This window comes from Chelonia mydas, chromosome 1 (assembly GCF_015237465.2).
Source record: "Chelonia mydas isolate rCheMyd1 chromosome 1, rCheMyd1.pri.v2, whole genome shotgun sequence".
In the NCBI taxonomy this organism is placed as follows: Eukaryota; Metazoa; Chordata; order Testudines; family Cheloniidae; genus Chelonia; species Chelonia mydas.
The window spans coordinates 49,390,113-49,407,094 of NC_057849.1; the positions used below are offsets into that span (position 1 = coordinate 49,390,113).

The 16,982-nt window shown below is 45.7% G+C and overlaps 1 protein-coding gene across 7 annotated transcripts in view; it reads right to left on the reverse strand.

Moving 5' to 3' along the window:
- The window catches only part of LOC102938144 (probable tRNA methyltransferase 9B), a 90,197-nt gene extending 73,979 nt beyond the window's left edge, over window positions 1–16,218 (reverse strand). For 5 of the 7 annotated variants that reach the window (XM_037892288.2, XM_043531799.1, XM_043531791.1 and 2 more), the window contains exon 1: window positions 16,057–16,218. The gene's annotated coding sequence lies outside the window, so the exon portion shown is untranslated. The other 2 variants (XM_037892298.2, XM_043531782.1) reach the window with 1 other exon arrangement.
- Between the last annotated feature and the right edge of the window lie 764 nt (window positions 16,219–16,982).

A 16,982-nucleotide genomic window follows, 5' to 3' on the forward strand; every position in this document is an offset into this window, starting at 1 on the left:
TTGGTTCCCCACTGGGAGCCTGGTTTCCTCTCCTCCCCTGGCTCTTGGCTCCCCACTGAGAATCCATCTGCTCCCCTGCCGGGAGCACAGCAGTCACCCAGGCTCCAGATCTCCGCTCCCCCACCCCCCTGAGCTTTCAGCTCCCCACTGAGAGCCCATTTCCCCGCCCCCTCCACACCGAGAGCATGGCAGCTGCCCAGGCTCTGGGTTCCCAGTTCCCTGCTGCGCCCAATAGGGAACTCCATGCCTGGAGCCCAGGCACCTGCCATGCTCCTGGCAGGAAGTGGGGAGCTAAGAGCTCAGTGGGCAGCAGGGCTCCCAGTGGGGAGCCCAGGCAGCAGCCAGCAGAGTGGGGAGCTGGGAGCCCGGGTAGCAGCCCAACGGGAAGCACTGGCAGCAGCCCGGCTCTGAGCAGGAAGCCAGGAATCTGGGGGCCAGCAGGGCTCCCTGAGGGGAGCAGGGAGCCTGGGCTGGAAGCCAGGAGCATGGGCAGCAGTCTGGCTGGGAGCAGGGAAATCAGGCAGCAGCTCAGCTGGGAGTGGGGAAACTAGGCTTTCTTGTCAATTTCACAGCTCCAAGATGGCAAGAATGACAGCCAACAGCTGATGTAAGTAACCCGCAGCATCTACATGGACACTGCGTCTGCCCTAGCTACACCGACATAAGCCCTACACTTCTTGTGAAGGAGGAGTTATTATGTCAGTGTAGTAGGGCACTTACATCGGCAGAAGCAAGGCTGTAGTGTGTACACTGATGTAATTTGGTGGACATAAGCTGCATTACAATCAACCTAACTCTGTAGTGTAGACCAGGCATAAGCAAAAGTCTAAATAAGGTTACTTTTGCCAAGGTATATTCAATTGGAAATTCAACTCCACAGGGGAGCGTAATTAGCCCAACCCTCTTCAACATCATGATAAATGGTCTCCCTAAGGAGAGGAATAGAGGACTAGTGATCACATTATTTGCCGATGACTGTGCCATATGGACCAAAACCAGAAACCTTGAAAGTGTCATAAAAACAAGGCACTTAAAAGGAGTGCAGAATGGGGAAACAGGTAGGGCTTCAAGGTCTCCACAGATAAAACTAATGACAGGTTTCAGAGTAACAGCCGTGTTAGTCTGTATTTGCAAAAAGAAAAGGAGACTAACCAATTTATTTGAGCATAAGCTTTCGTGAGCTACAGCTCACTTCATCGGATGCATACTGTGGAAAATACAGAAGACGTTTTTATACACACAAACCATGAAAAAATGGGTGATTATCACTACAAAAGGTTTTCTCTCCCCCCACCCCGCTCTCCTGCTGGTAATGGCTTATGTAAAGTGATCACTCTCCTTACAATGTGTATGATAATCAAGGTGGGCCATTTCCAGCACAAATCCAGGTTTTCTCCCCCCCCCCCCCCCGCACATCCCCCCCAAAAAACCAACAGGAGAGTGGGTTTTTGGGGGGGAATGTGCGGGGGGGGGGGGAGAAAACCTGGATTTGTGCTGGAAATGGCCCACCTTGATTTTCTCCCCCCCCCCCCCGCACATCCCCCCCCAAAAAACCAACAGGAGAGTGGGTTTTTGGGGGGGGAATGTGCGGGGGGGGGGGGAGAAAACCTGGATTTGTGCTGGAAATGGCCCACCTTGATTATCATACACATTGTAAGGAGAGTGATCACTTTACATAAGCCATTACCAGCAGGAGAGCGGGGTGGGGGGAGAGAAAACCTTTTGTAGTGATAATCACCCATTTTTTCATGGTTTGTGTGTATAAAAACGTCTTCTGTATTTTCCACAGTATGCATCCGATGAAGTGAGCTGTAGCTCACGAAAGCTTATGCTCAAATAAATTGGTTAGTCTCTAAGGTGCCACAAGTACTCCTTTTCTTTTTGCAGATGAAACTAAGGGAATGATCTTCACAACAAAATCCAAAAGATTTAAAGTTATATCTATATAACCAACAGATAAATATAGTAAAAAATTACAAATTCTTAAGTGAGATATCTGATAACAAGCTCACTGAGAGGGACCACACTGAAAATATTAAAGATAAGGTACAAAGGTACAATTAACTAAAAGTATCTCTGGAACATTTTGGGGAGTGGATAAGAAAATGGTGGTATAATGTGATACAGAGCTCTAATTAGAGCAATTACTGAGTATAGATACCAGGCCTTTGGGTCAGCCGTGAATGGGAATCTGAGAAAACTAGACTATATCCAAGCACAGGCATTGTGTATTGCATGTGATGCCTTCATTATTACACCTGTGTGTGTACTACAGATAGCAGCCAGTGAAATACCGATCATTTTTAGAATGAAGCTCCTAGACTTAACTTTTTGGGCCAAAGTAGTAGACAACTGCAAAGACAACAACATGAACCTAATAATATATAATGATTGTTGGGAATTAAGTGGAAGTCAGGTAGGACAAAAAAAATATCAAAATTCCCCACAAAAGTAGAGTAGAGTAACTCCCCACTTAACATCCTCTTGCTTAACATTGTTTCAATCTTACGTCCCTGCTCCATTACAGAACATGCTCATTTAAAGTTGTGCAATGTTCCGCTATAACGTCATTTGGCCATCTGCTTTGTCCACAGCTGGCAGCCCCCGTCAGCTCCCCTACGCCCCCACCACCCCACGCGCTGGCGGACCTTGCAGATCAGCACCTTGACCCTGCTCCCCCCACCTTCTGCCCACGGCAATCAGCTGGTGTGTGGCGTTCGGGAGGCAGGAGCAAGGATGCGGCACGCAGGCTCCCCCTCCTGCCTCCTGCACGCCACAAACCAGCTGATTGCTGTGGGCGGAAGGCAGCCGAGGGAGGGGGGAGCTGGCGCGCCGTGTCTTTGCTTCTCCCCAAAGCCTCCTGAACGCTCTAAGACAGTTGATTGCCGCGGGCAGGAGGCGGGGGAAGGCGCTGATCCGTGGGGTCCGCTGGCGGGCAGGAGGCACTGAGGGGGGCACGTAGGGGAGTTGATAGGGGGGCTGCCAGCCTGTTTAATACCCTGTATTAAATTGCTTGTTTAAAATGTATATAATGCCTTTTGTCTGGCAAAAAAAAAAAATTCCTTGGAACCTGACCCCCCCCCCCATTTACATTAATTCTTATGGGGAAATTGGATTCGCTTAACATCGTTTTGCTTAAAGTCACATTTTTCAGGAACATAACTACAACGTTAAGTGAAGAGTTACTGTATAGAAGTGGATAAAGCATCTTAATGAAAAGAAAGGACTGAAAAAGACCAAAATCTATAGCTATGGGAAAATATTTTATCACTGGAAAACCATCCCCTGAGACAGACATGGAATTACATAATTAAATTAATAAAAGGAGAAGATTGCTATATCTTGTATATTTACCAAATCTATGTATTTGTGATAAATGGGGACACTACTGCCAAATATATGCAGATAGCATGGAACAAGAAGAGTGGGAACAGCCTTCTGTGTGCACTCACTTGGACTCAAGGAAGCCGCAAGGTTAATAACTTTGTATCTGTCATTATGACTGAGCTAACAGGGATTATGCTAGGACTAAATTGAGCTATAGATATGTGGCCAGCTACCGTGGCCACCCTCTCTGATTCCTTGTCAGGGATGCGGGCAATTTATGGTGGTAAATCTGACAGCAGAAATGATATTCTTAATGAAGTATTACTGCTAACAACCAAACAGGCACACAACTGGCTATAACCATAGTACTAGCATGGATCCTGGTGCACGTGGGGATACCTGTACTAGATAACATACTGGCGGACAAACAGGCAAAAAGTGCTACTGATAATGAACAAGTTGACTTAGGAATCCCCTTAAGCAAACTGGAATTTAAATACCTAATAAAAAATGAGATAAGGAAGGAATGGCAAGAACTGTGAGCAAATGAAATGAAGGGGAAAACATTCCAATAAGTATGCCGAACTGTTGAAAATGGTGATGTAATCCAAGGCCCCGAGAGGAAGAGCGAAGCGGTTCTATTAAGAATTCTAACACAGCATTGCAAATTAAAGAGTAATTTATTTCTAATTAACAAGCATAAAGATGAATTATGCATAACCCAGGACGCAATAGATCATATCATTTGGAATTATAACGACTGTACCAGTGAAGGAGGTGTTTATATAGAAAACTCAGGTCTTAATGTAACAATTTTCCTTGTAACTTCAAGAATAGAAGGAAAATAAGAAAAGCTCTTCTGCAACTCTTTAAAAAGTTTAAGAATACCAGGAAGGGCGTGAGACTCTAAATCATGAACAAGATACAAAGTACAGTGCATGATGGTCATAAACAGGAAGCAAGAAGCAGGGGGCTACATGGAGAGTCTGCAGTCACTGTCTGAGACTACAGAGAATAAAGATACTTGGAGGGTCAAGGAGGAAACCCAGGAGGTAGAATAAGCCCTGGGACCCTCTCCTGAACAGACAAGTTAGGCAGGAGGCCAGGACAGAGATGAGGCATTCCCGGGAAGTGGAGCAGGCTCCAGCGGTAAGCCCTGATAAAAGGGCATGATCTGGACTTCCAGGGAGAGAGCTCTGGGAGTTGTTCAGTGGAAGAACAGCAGGGGGCATTTAAGAGGCATGAAGGGCCAAGCCTGAGGAGAGCAGAAGTTGGTTTGTTTTGTACCTTTGGACTGGGTTTGTTAGGGGATTCCAGGGGACAGCCCTGATAGTATGTCTATACTGCACTGGGAGTCAAGCTCCCAGCCCAGGTAGACAGACTCTTGCTAGTGGGGCTTGAGCTAGTGTGCTAACAATTGTAGAATGAACACAGCAGCTCAGGCCCACCTGACCCCATGGGTCTGAGCTTTGGTGGCTAGCCGCAGTCTTTGCCAGAGGCACAGTGCGCCACCGCTATTTTTAATACACTAGCTCAAGCCCTGCTAGTGTGAGTCTGCCTACCTAACTTGCTGACAGTCCCAGCCCTGAGAAGAAGGGTGAACCTAGACAGGCTGTGGGGGGTGAAGGCCTGAGAAAGGGGGAGTAGGAAGAAGTCCAGGGAATCAGCAGCAAGGAGTTGGATGAAACAGTCGCTGACTGCTAGTTATAGGGTCCCTGGGCTGGAACCCAGTATAGTGGGAAGGCCTCGGTTCCCCTACCAGCCACAGGAGAAAGCAGTGTGAAGCTCTGAGATAGGGATATGGATCGATGGAGAGCCCCGTCGGAAGGATGCAAGGACCGTGGGGCTCAGAGTCAGATCTAGAATCTTGATACAAGGATACTAGACTTTTATTTTTGAGAGGCTGTTACCTAGGAAGGGTTGGCTGCAGGGCAAAGTCATGGGAAGAGGCGGACCACCAGAGAGGCCATCAGCTGGGAGTGCCAGTCAGAGATACATTATGTTACACCCAATCACTCTAGTGGTGAGTCCACTTTTTCACAAAGCCATTTCCAGATCATGAATGTATTAAACACTGCTCCTGTTGGTAGTACTGCTCCCTGGTACACTTCAGTATTAATTTCACTGCATGCTGAGAATGGACAGTTTATTCCTACTTCCACTTTATTTCCCATCTGTTTTTAATCCATGATAAGACTTCTCCTATCACCCCATGGCTAACAAGTTTTGTTAATAGCCCATTCTGAGGAACGTTATCAAAAGCCTTTTGAAAGGCTAAAATTATATCCATTTGTTCTTTTATGCCCTACTTTGTGGATATTTTTCAAAGAATTCTAATAGGTTAGAGAGGCACAATTTATAGCAGCTGCGCTGCTCTCTCTCTATTCTGTTTTGTAACCAAGCAAAGATTTTCTGAACTACTTTTTTCCATGCTGAAGGCTCACTGGTATACCCACCAGATGGCTGGCGGGGGGAGGCATTGGCAGTACAAATCATGAAAGAGCCATAACTCTATTGGAGGAAGATGCGCTGAGGCACCAGGCTTCTGTGCAGATGGTCCTTGCCTCCAAAGATTTATCAAGATATGGAAATTTATGGGGGCAAGCCCCATATTAGTTCCATAGGGGAATACCACCTCCTAAAGCAGTGGTTCCCAAACTTGTTCTGCCGCTTGTGTGGGGAAAGCCCCTGGCGGGCCCGGCCAGTTTGTTTACCTGCCGTGTCCGCAGGTTCGGCCGATCGCGGCTCCCAGTGGCCGCAGTTCGCTGCTCCAGGCCAATGGGAGTGGCTGGAAGTGGCGTGGGCCGAGGGACATATTGACTGCCACTTCCAGTGGCTCCCATTGGCCTGGAGCAGCGAACCGTGGCCACTGTAAGCCGCGATCGGCCGAACCTGTGGACGCAGCAGGTAAACAAACCGGCCGGGCCCGCCAGGGGATTACCCCACACAAGCGGCAGAACAAGTTTGGGAACCGCTGTCCTAAAAGAATGACAATGAGGAAACTCAAAATCCAAACTTGAGGAGTCTTCTTTCCCCTGAGCAGGGTCCCTTAATGTGTTACCATGTCTCCTTGTCTCCAGAAAGGAGGCTAATTGGGAATTTTCAATATGAACTTAGAATAGAAGTGCACACCAGTTAACATTTAGTTTTCTAAGAATTTTTTCACAGTGGGAAAAGGGAAGTTTTCCCCCTAGAGAAGTAGTGAGGTGTTCCAAACACTTAAACCACACACACCCCTGAAGTTTGCAAAGATCCTGGGGGATTTTCAGGAGGCAAAAGGCAACCATGTGGGCATCTCTTGCCTTTCCACCTATGGAGATGTTCCACAGTGTGGAGGGGGGAAAACGTGATATTAATAAGCCATAGGTTGTCTTAACTTCTGCTGGCTTCCCCCATGGCTTGGGGAAGAGGGAATCTGGAGGGGGCGAGATAACTCAGCAGGCCCATCCTTTCCTCAAATGGTGAGGAACGGATAGGGCTTGCAAGTCATCTGGCTTCCTCCCGATTCCCTCTCGCCAAAACCATGGGGGAAACAAGCAGAAGTTAAGACAACCTATGGCTGGAACCCTGCAGAACAGCTCCTCAGGGCTGGAAGGCAGGGCAAATATGCTGCACGCTCACAGATATAGCAGACAACATGGGACCTGAGTGAGGACTTCAGAATTTTATCCAAAATCCATAACAGCCAAAGGGTATGTTTACACTGCAATCAGAAGTCTGACAGCTGCACATGGAGAGATACTCAAGCTAGCTTTGATCTAGCTAGTTCAAATGGTAACAGAAGTGAAGCCATGACAGCATGGGCTATACAAGCCTACCCAGGACCCTGGATATGCACTTGAGTGACCAGCCCCTGCTGCCACCCATTCTGCCAATGCTTCACTGCTATCTACGTTTGAGCTAACTAGCTTGGGTTTGTCTCCATATGTGGCAGTCACCTCTGTTTGTAGTGTAGACATCCTAACAGTTTTTAGTTTCAAGTTCTGCTCTTAAGTAATGTATTTCCTAATCCGGCTTTCAACAAGACCTAAAGAAACTACATGCGCAGCAGTCAGACAAGAATAGTTGAAGTATACACCAATTACTTTTGCTACAAACAGATAAGAGTCAAAGAGTAGAAGGATATCAGGAATTCAGAGTGTGCTCTATAGATAAATGGGATCTCAGTCTAAGGTTGAACATTCCCAACATACTGAAAACTGTCTTGTGCTCTTCTTATGAAATATCTGAGATACCAGAGGCATACTCTAACACTGAAGATTTTGCTTAAGAAACTGACTGCATGACCGCCTGTTCATAGAAGCCTAAATTTAATCTGAATACTAATGCTGGCATTGTGTTGATTTTACTAAGTCAATTTATAAAAAAAAAGCATACTATCTGCTCAACCACCATACAAAGGTCCTTCATTACTGCTGGGGCCTCACATTCCAAAACCCTGTCTTGCAAGAAATTACACGCATCTGAACACTGACAACAAACGAGATCTGACAAGTAAACATTCTGCATCAATGGGACTGGAAATCTGGACTTCAAACGCCTTCATCTCCTGATGAGATCATATTATTGGTTTCTTCATGCGAAGCATTAAAAGTGTCCTTCCCCTCTGAAAAGTCACACAGAATCCATGAAGAATGTGAAGTTCAAGAGGCGACGGTTCCCACGAGCTAAACCAATTAGAGATTAGCGTTCAACAATACACCTTTCAGGAAGATGAAGCATGGAAAATCTAAACACCTTTTTTGTTATAGAAAAAGAGAGTTGTTTTTTCCCCTCACAGTTGTTTACATGAGCTGGACAATCTAGGCCTGATTCTCTTCTCACCGATACTCCAGTTTTACACCGGCGTAACTCCACTGAGGTAAACAAGAAGAAAATCAGGCAGAACTGATACTATCCACTGTACCAATACTTTCTTACAGCTGTGGGATTAGATGGGTAGTAAGTGTGAATACTAAAAACAACCTGAAACTAGTTGTTTTATAAATATTAAATGCTCCTACAGCTGTAGGGATGGCGTATGGCAGGGGTGGGGAGAGAGAGAGTAGCTGGAGTGTTGTGCTCTGGCAATCCCCAGTTGGCAGAGCTTCCTTTTGGGGGCCATAGCCAACCAGTAAAGTTTATTGCAGTCCCCAGGCTGCTCTAATCTACGTTAGGGTCAGTATATAACTGGCCCCAGAATCCGGGAGCTGCAACCAACTCCTTTGTGGCCCCCTCAGAGAACCCAGTGAAAACTGGGTTCAGCACAGAATCTAGGACAGAGAGAGAACATCAGCCCTGCTATAAGCAGGCACAACTTCTATCCTCCTCAAATCCCTTCTTACATCTCTTCTGAGAAACTGACAAAAACTTGACAAAGATTAAGCAGCTGGTGTACTGTCTGACCAGTATTTATCATGCTGACCAATTTTGTTTCATTGTTACCTTGTGCTCCCCCCATCTGTTTGTTTGTCTCTTCTTTTATATTTTGATTGTAAGCTCTTTGTAGCATGGACCATTCTTTTTGTTAAGTGTTGGTACAGCCCCTAGCACAGAGGGCCTGATCGAGTTACTAAAATGTTTATAATAAATAATCTACCTCAGTAGGATGTATACTTGCTTACTCAGATCTGAATTTGATCCAAATTGTTTTTAATACTTTGGGAAGAAGGAAGGAACATTTCATAACCCCATTTATTTTTCCTCCCAAAATACTCTGCTGTCGATATGGGTTAGAGTTTCTTCTGTCTCTCTTAATCACTGCTCACCTTTTCTTCATGCAAGGCCATATTCTTATCTGCACTACCCCAGGGAACTTCATTGACTTCATGGAGTTACTCTGGATTTTCACAATAGTAACTAAAATCAGAATATATATATTTTCTCCTTTTACTTTGCTTCTGTTTCAGTCTTTTACCTCTCCCCCACCAACCTTTCAGTTCCTGTATCTGCATTGCTACATCAAGTCTTTACTTCACAGGAACATTCCCCAGTGTCTCTGTTCCTTGAAACACAATTATTTTTCTAAAAGGCAGAAATGGCTTTGTGGTCTGACACTGGAATACCTCAGGGATTTCTAGAGAACTTACTGTGTGAATGCTGACAGAATGAGCAGGAGACAAACAGAAGCTTTTTTCCTCTAAACAGGGTCATAGATGCCATTGTGTTTCTAGTAGAGCAATGAAGAAAGGCATTTGGAGATATATATATATTCTGCACGAGTCTGCTTAACAAAAAAAAAAAAAAAAGACACCCTTGTGCAGCAATTCTATTAAATAACCCCAACAATAGTCTATAATGGTACCTCTGCAGATTTTTTTTCTTTGATAGTACAACTGATCTAAGTCTAATACAGAAGAAGATCTATCACACACATGTGCATTATCAATGTGGTCGTAGAGTTAATATACAATAATTTCTGCTATTATAAAATAACAGCAGTTGGATTTGACAAAAACGGGAAAATTCACTATCTGTGTATTTGATTCTCATAGGCAGAGGCATCCATCAATCTATTACTGTTGGGAGCCAATGCTATAGTTGTTACCAGAACATACTGGTATCATCCTCCTTTGGGTCCCACACTGAAAGAAAGGGTAGAAGAGGCTATAAGTGCAGCATAGCCCCATAGAATTATATTCATGCAAAATACCATAATCCTAAACATCTAAAAGCAATGCTGAGCAGTATTTGGAGGACTGTTCAAAACTAGGTAGGAGGGAATGGGGGGATGAAATTAGTAAATACAAGCTACTTGGATATTTATTAAAAATAGACAAAGATCAGTCTATAACTCACTCTGACCCACTTATTTTTTACGAAGTGGGATGAGGGGCCCTAGTTATGCTTTTAGGTATCTGTGTACATGTCCTGCAGAGGCTGCCTTCCCTATTCTACCACCTTTTCTAGGGAGAGAAAAGGCACAAAGAGAAAAAGAGAACTTACATTACATCCCACTTTCTTTGAAAAAGGTCATGGGATGGAGGAGGATGAGAGGCTTATGCTACCCCCATCCTTAGTGACAGAGTCAAAATTCTCATTTGATCTACCAGTGGAACCCCATTCAAGGCAATGGTACAACCACACTAAAAGATGGGGAGAAATCAGGGGAAACCAGGAGTGAGAATCAATAGTCCTGCAGCAATTTGGAGAGGGTCATCACTGGATGTAAAAAGACTAGTCCCTCTCACCCCCTCCAGTGGCTGCACCTCTAAAAGGCCTCTGTAATCCTTTCCTCTTCATTTGATGTCAATGAGTTTGCACTAGTGTAACTGAGAGGAGAATTTTGCGCATGGTCTCTCAACCATGAGGTTGCTTTGGTGTTCCTTGAGACTACTGAGCTAGAGGGTTTTTTTTTACATCTCTTCTGTTTGAATATGCTTGGCACAAAGTGTGGATAAACATGACACAGGCCCTAATCCTGCAATTAACTCTGCTGAGAGCAAACGTCAACATACTTACAGTAGTTGGATCTTCCTAAGAGTTCCATTGTCATTAAGAAACATTCCTTTTTTAGCAAGCCAACTAGAAGGTTGATGGGGCTGTGGAAGAATTTTTGAACTCTGCATTGTCCTTTAGGCATATTTCTGATGGGATGATGAGCTGCTTTTACAGCCCACTCATGCCATCTGAGTGCTATAAAAAGTCTGTAGGAGAACAGAGAATAGACCTTTATATACTTTTTTGCCCTGTTAAGGTACATTACAGTAGTATAATCTCAAGGTGACAAAGGCACATATATGCATGATCTGGTCTAAGCATGAAATGGAAGGTCCCATTCACCTTAACAGGTACAGATGGTAAAAAGTATTCTTGATGTGGTTGCTACCTGCACATCCAGCAGTAGCCTCTGTTCTAATACCTATCCTATATTGTAAACATGATTCACAAGTAACAGCCACCCGCAGCCAATTAAAGGAGTTGCTATGTATTGTATCATTCCTTCTCGTTGTTTCCCCAATGAAACAAAATTAGCTAACTCTTGTCCAGATTGGGCCTCAATGTAGACCTCATGCAGCCTCAATCTCCAGCTAACAAAGATCCAAACTGAGCACAGGGACTGAAGGGAGGCAACCTGTATCTCAACTATTCAGGGGCTGATGGGGCCAGGGTAACTGATGCAATAGCATCTGAGACACTGCACGGGTGCAGAATAGCCAGGGCATGAGAACACCCTCTTATTCCCCCTCCTGTATCCAATATACCCATGCCTGCCCTGGCCCACCCCAGATTGTCCCCTCTGCCAGGTCTTCCAATGGGATGGGCAAGGTGCACAGCCAACTCTGTTGCTCCAGCAGAGGGCCTCTTGCACATTGGGTATTTCCTAATGAGACACACGGCTCCTGTTCAGCCACTCTGCCCCCTTGCACATAGGCTCACCATTTGAGACACAGGCACAAAGCCCCGCTAGCTGCTCACTTTCAGAAAAATGAAAGTCAGATACCTTTTCAAAAGAAAAATAAAAGATGAAATGAACCAATCTCTGTCTTGCCAGAAAATCCACTAGTGTAACATACAATGTAGCTGATCTAGAATAAAAAATTTGTGTGGGGTCATGCGAGTAGAGTCTTGTCAAATATATACAAAAATTCTATCTTAAGACTGTTGGGAATATTTCTTTTAATAAATTAAAGCCCAACATGTTATACCACAGTAGGAAGAGAAGTTCTGTATGAATTATACTTTCCCCTTCCCCCCGCTTACCTAAGCAATTCCTACATTTTGACAGTAAGATGCTTCTAGCTCTAAATTATTTCTACATTTCAGTTTCATACAGAAATATATATAAAGCAATGAACAAAAATGAAAATATATTCATGCAACTGTTTCTGCCTATCACCTTTAATCTTTCAAGCACTTTAAAATGTGCTTCCCACAGAGGGAGAGAGAGATCTATTTTTGCTTTAGGTGAATATAAAAGTAATTTGTTGCCATAGCAATATTCTTCCAACCCGAATGTTCTGAACACTGTAGTTGCTTCAGCTTTTGGGCAAACTGTAACCATCACCATACCCCATTTAAAATGTCATGTTTCACTAACCACTTTAGTTTGGCTTTGATTTCATCTTTCTGCTACACAATATTAAAAAATTTAATTCAATACAAATATTTATGTCTATATGAACTTACTCGCAGAGACCAATTTCAAATAATCATTTACTTGTATCTTGTTTAATTAAAATTCACTGGAAACCTCAAGCTTCTCTAACACAGACATAGAAATAAAACCAAGCTGTACCCAATGGACCAAATTCTGAAGCCCATGGGACTTATGTGCATGATTTGGAGGGCAGATTTTTACCTGTACTGATTTATTTTTAAGGGCCATATCATCATCTCATAGACTACTCCAGTGGTTCTCAACCAGGGGTACGTGTACCTCTGGGAGTACACAGAGATCTTCCAGGGGGTTGTGATGTTCCCCTCTGGTGTTATCCGGACCAGTGATCTGCTAGGTCACTCCAGTCCTTGACTCTGGGAGCCAGCCTTACCCTGCTCTGCTGTGGGAGCCCCCACTCCTGGGCCGTTCACGCACAGTCTCTGGTATGTAAGCTGCTTCATGGATCGTGCAACTGAATGACACTAACCAATATCTCCAGTCCCAGACACAACCTTAGGAACCTCCGTCTTGCAATGTCCAGTTATGCCCACTGGATGCTGCAAGCTTATATGAGTTTGTCAATTTAACAAACAAATTGATATACACCAGGCTTGTTATCCCGAGAGGAATTTCTGACACGCTCTAAACCAAATGTACTGCTTCAGGTAGAACAAACAAATTTATTAACTACAAAGATTGTTTATTCTACCCTATCTTTGCAGTTAATAAATTTGTTTATTCTACCCTAATTTATTAACTACAAAGATAGATTTTAAGTGATATTAAGTGAAAGGCAAAAAGTCAGAGTGGTTACCAAAATAAAATAAAATACAATATAAGCACGCAGTCTAAACTCTCAACCCTATTAGGCTGGGCAACATCTAGACTAAGCAGTTTTTCTCACCCCACTGGATCTTGCAGTCCTTAATATACAGGTTTGCTCCTTAAACCTGGGCCAATCTCCTGTGCTGGAGTCTTGTCTTCCTCTCAGTATCTTGGTTGTTTGCAGCATAGGTGGGGGCAGGAGAAGGGCCCAGTATGTGTCCACTCTGTCTGTTTTATACCCTCAGTCCATGTGCTTGTAGAACAAAAGTCCAGGCATGCCTGGGGGGTATTGCTCCGTCACACAGCAAGGTTGAGCAATTCCTCTTGTGTGGCCTCATGAAGGTGAGTCATTGCATTGTAGCTCCCTTGCTGGACAATGGCTGTTGATGGATTGTTTCACACCCTGCCCAGGCATTAATTACTTTCCTTGCTGTTGCCTCTGGGGAGTTAATATCTGACTGATTCCCCAATTTACAGCAACCATACTACACAATTCTCATAACTTCATATGCATTAATGATATACATATATGGATAGAGAAATGACTTTCAGCAGATCATAACCTTTTCCCTTATACCTTACAAGGCATGCTTTATGTGTAAGATCACGATTATATGAAAATGAGGAATATGGGGCTTACAGTATGCTCCCCCAAGCCATAGAATGTGACAGGGGTACATCAGCTCATCTAGATATTTGCCTAGTTTTACAACAGGCTACGTAAAAAGCACTAGCAAAGTCAGTGCAAACTAAAATTTCATACAATGACTTATTTATACGGCTCTATATACTATATCCTGAAAACTAAGTACAATATTTATATTCCACTTGATTTATTTTATAAGTATATGGTAAAATGAGAAAGTAAGCAATTTTTCAGTAATAATTAAGGTTAAGATTTTGTCATGCTCTGCCTCTAGAACCAAGCTCTACACAGGAGATCTACCAGAGCCTGGATCATGTACACAGAAGCACTGTGCCTACACACTAGCTCCTGTCCCACCACTGTGTGGAGTAGCTTTATTATTGTGTAAAGACATGAGGTGCCGTGGCAGACACCAAAGGTCATCCTCCATTTTGGAAGGTGGAGTTCTGAACCATTTGGTGGAGCACAGACTGTGGCAGACTGAAGCCTACAGAAGCCTCTCATTGCTGTGTTATGTAACGTTTAACTAAAAATAATGTAGCTGTTAAATACAAGCTATCTGTGCCTTAATAATAAGAAAAGCACAACTCCCTTTGCCCTTTCCAGCTCCTTAGCAGCACAGCTCCAGTTGCCATGAGCTATCCCACAAGCCACTTCCTCTCCCCACCTTTTCCCCCACACCTTGAGTAAGGGGGTTTCATCCGGTCTGCACTGACTTACTTACAAAAGCAAATACCAATGGATTGAGGTAGGTGTGATACCACAGTGGGCAGCAATCTCAAAAGCTCTGCTCCTGCCAACCTGCAATTCACACTCCACCAAATGTTGAATCCCCCATTTGAAAGGGAAACTGTGTGTGTGGCTCCTGACTAAGAACTGTGCACATGCTATTGTGGGATTTTGTTGTTGTTACCTCATGTTACTCTCATCCCACCCTGACCTGCTTGTTTGTCTCACACACTGTTACATCTTGTCTTTTAGACTGTAAGCTCTTTGGGACAGGGACTGCCGTTTACTATATTGTTTTACAAAACCTAGCAAGATAGGTTACTGACCTGGCTGGCTTCTATGCAATACTGCAAAGTAAATATTAAATAAGATAACATAGCATGTTAGGATGCAAATTACTGGGATAGCTTATTTCTTAAATTTAGCATATGCTTTCTTAGTCCAGATGCAAATTATGTTTTTACTATTTTATTTAAATTGGTACAGCCATGTTTAAGACAGATAAGAAATGCAAAATAATGTCTTTCAGATACTTTGTAGTAAACCTTTAACACTAATGCACTCTACACTTTAGAATGAAATTTACCTCAGATGACCTGCCCAGGACTGATTCTCCACTGCCTTGCCCCTCCCTTGTGCACTCTTGTACTGTACCTGCTCCCGGGTGGGATGTCAGGGACAGGCCAAGGGCAAAGAGAGGGCATGCCTGGAAAGCACTGCACTATTACTCTTCCCGTGCCCCTGAGGGGCCCGAGGAAGCAGCTCACATGCAAATTTACACTAGAGAGAGGTCTAGAGGACCCCAGCTACAAAGCACCTTTCCCCTCCTTTCAGGAACCAAGTCGCTGAGAATCAAGGCCCATGGGTCTGCTTCTGAGTAAAACTGAAGTTTGCAAATGCAGAACTTCCTCTGCAAACGCGGGCTAGATGCTCCGCGGGCTTCCCAGCGGCGGGAGCAGAGGGAAACTGATTTACGTTGTCGAAAGCAGCGATTTTAATTATTCTACGAGCGGGGAAGGAAGGACCAGCTCCCTCCAACTCCCCCGGGCAACGGTCTGTTCCGGTGAACTTCATGCCACCCACTGTGGTGTAACCCCCTACTCCGACCCTGGAAGGGCTGATAGAATTGGCCGGCCCGGCACTACCACGGCAGCTTCCCGTGCACCAGCGCCGGTGGGGTGGGACAGCGCTGGGCAAGGTCACCCCTCCCTCCGTCCCTCAGGTGGAACCAGGCTATGCCCACCCGCCCCCCGACCTTGTGCACCAGACACTAACTCCCCTCTCCCGCCATACCCGTTGCACAAGCAGCCAGTCAAGTGGCAGCGCCGCCGCGTCTCCCCTCATGTGATGCTCCTCTTGTCGCCCCGCACAGCGCCAGCGGCCCCCTCCCCGCGCGGGGCTCGCCCAGCCCGGCCCGGCCCGGCCTGCTCCAGTCGCTGCGGCTACTCACCCCGACTCCCTCCTGCCGCACGCCGGGCAGGCACTGGGCGCCGGGTCCAGGCGCCTTCCCCGGGCGGGGGGCTGTCCGGAGGCGGCGCGCGCTTCAGTGGCCACGTGGGGCTCACTCCCAGGGCCAGTCTCCCTGGAGCCTCAGCCGGCGCGGCGCCCTTCCTCCGCCCCCAAACAATGCTGCTCTCCTAGGTTACGGGCTCGCTCGGGTCCCTATTGGAGCCTTTTGTCCTGTGACTCACTAGAGCGGCGCCGCAGGCCCAGCCTTCGTGTTTGTGAGGGGGATTACCCGGGGGAACCTTGCAGAGGGGTCCCTCACGTGCTCCTGACCGGGAAGGGTTTGGCAGATGCAGAGGGGCTCCGGAAAAGGCCCCCGAAGCCTGCATTTGACGCCGTGGGCCCGTTGATTTACCTTTAGGATCCCCTTAGGCCGGATTCTGCCATCCTTAGTGTAGTACATGTCACCGTGAGGAGCTGGCTGGGCCCTGAGTCCGCCATGCTGACTCACTCTGATTTGGGGCCAGACTTTGCTCCCCTTCCCCTCCTCTGGGAGTACTACGAGTACTGGAGTAGGGGTGGGAGAAGCTGGCCTCTTCTCACTATAGTTCCCTGCACTGTCCCACCCTCAGTCCTTATGCACCACCAGGGATCTCAGAGAAGCTCCACAACTGCAAGTAACTTTTGGCTGAGGTATGTGGGAGATCGAGGATCTGCCTTCCTCCTGACAGCCACCAAGATCACCCCATCAATGGCTGTGGGCAGAGAAGACAAAACGCCACAAATCTCCACCTAGGGTATAGGATGATGGGAGGAGAATGTCAATTCTGAATTATTGTTCCCCCTGTCCCACACAGGCTGGTGCTTGCGGTTCTGATGTCCTAGGTGTGACAAGGGTACCACAACTAGGGTGAAAGATCACTCAATATG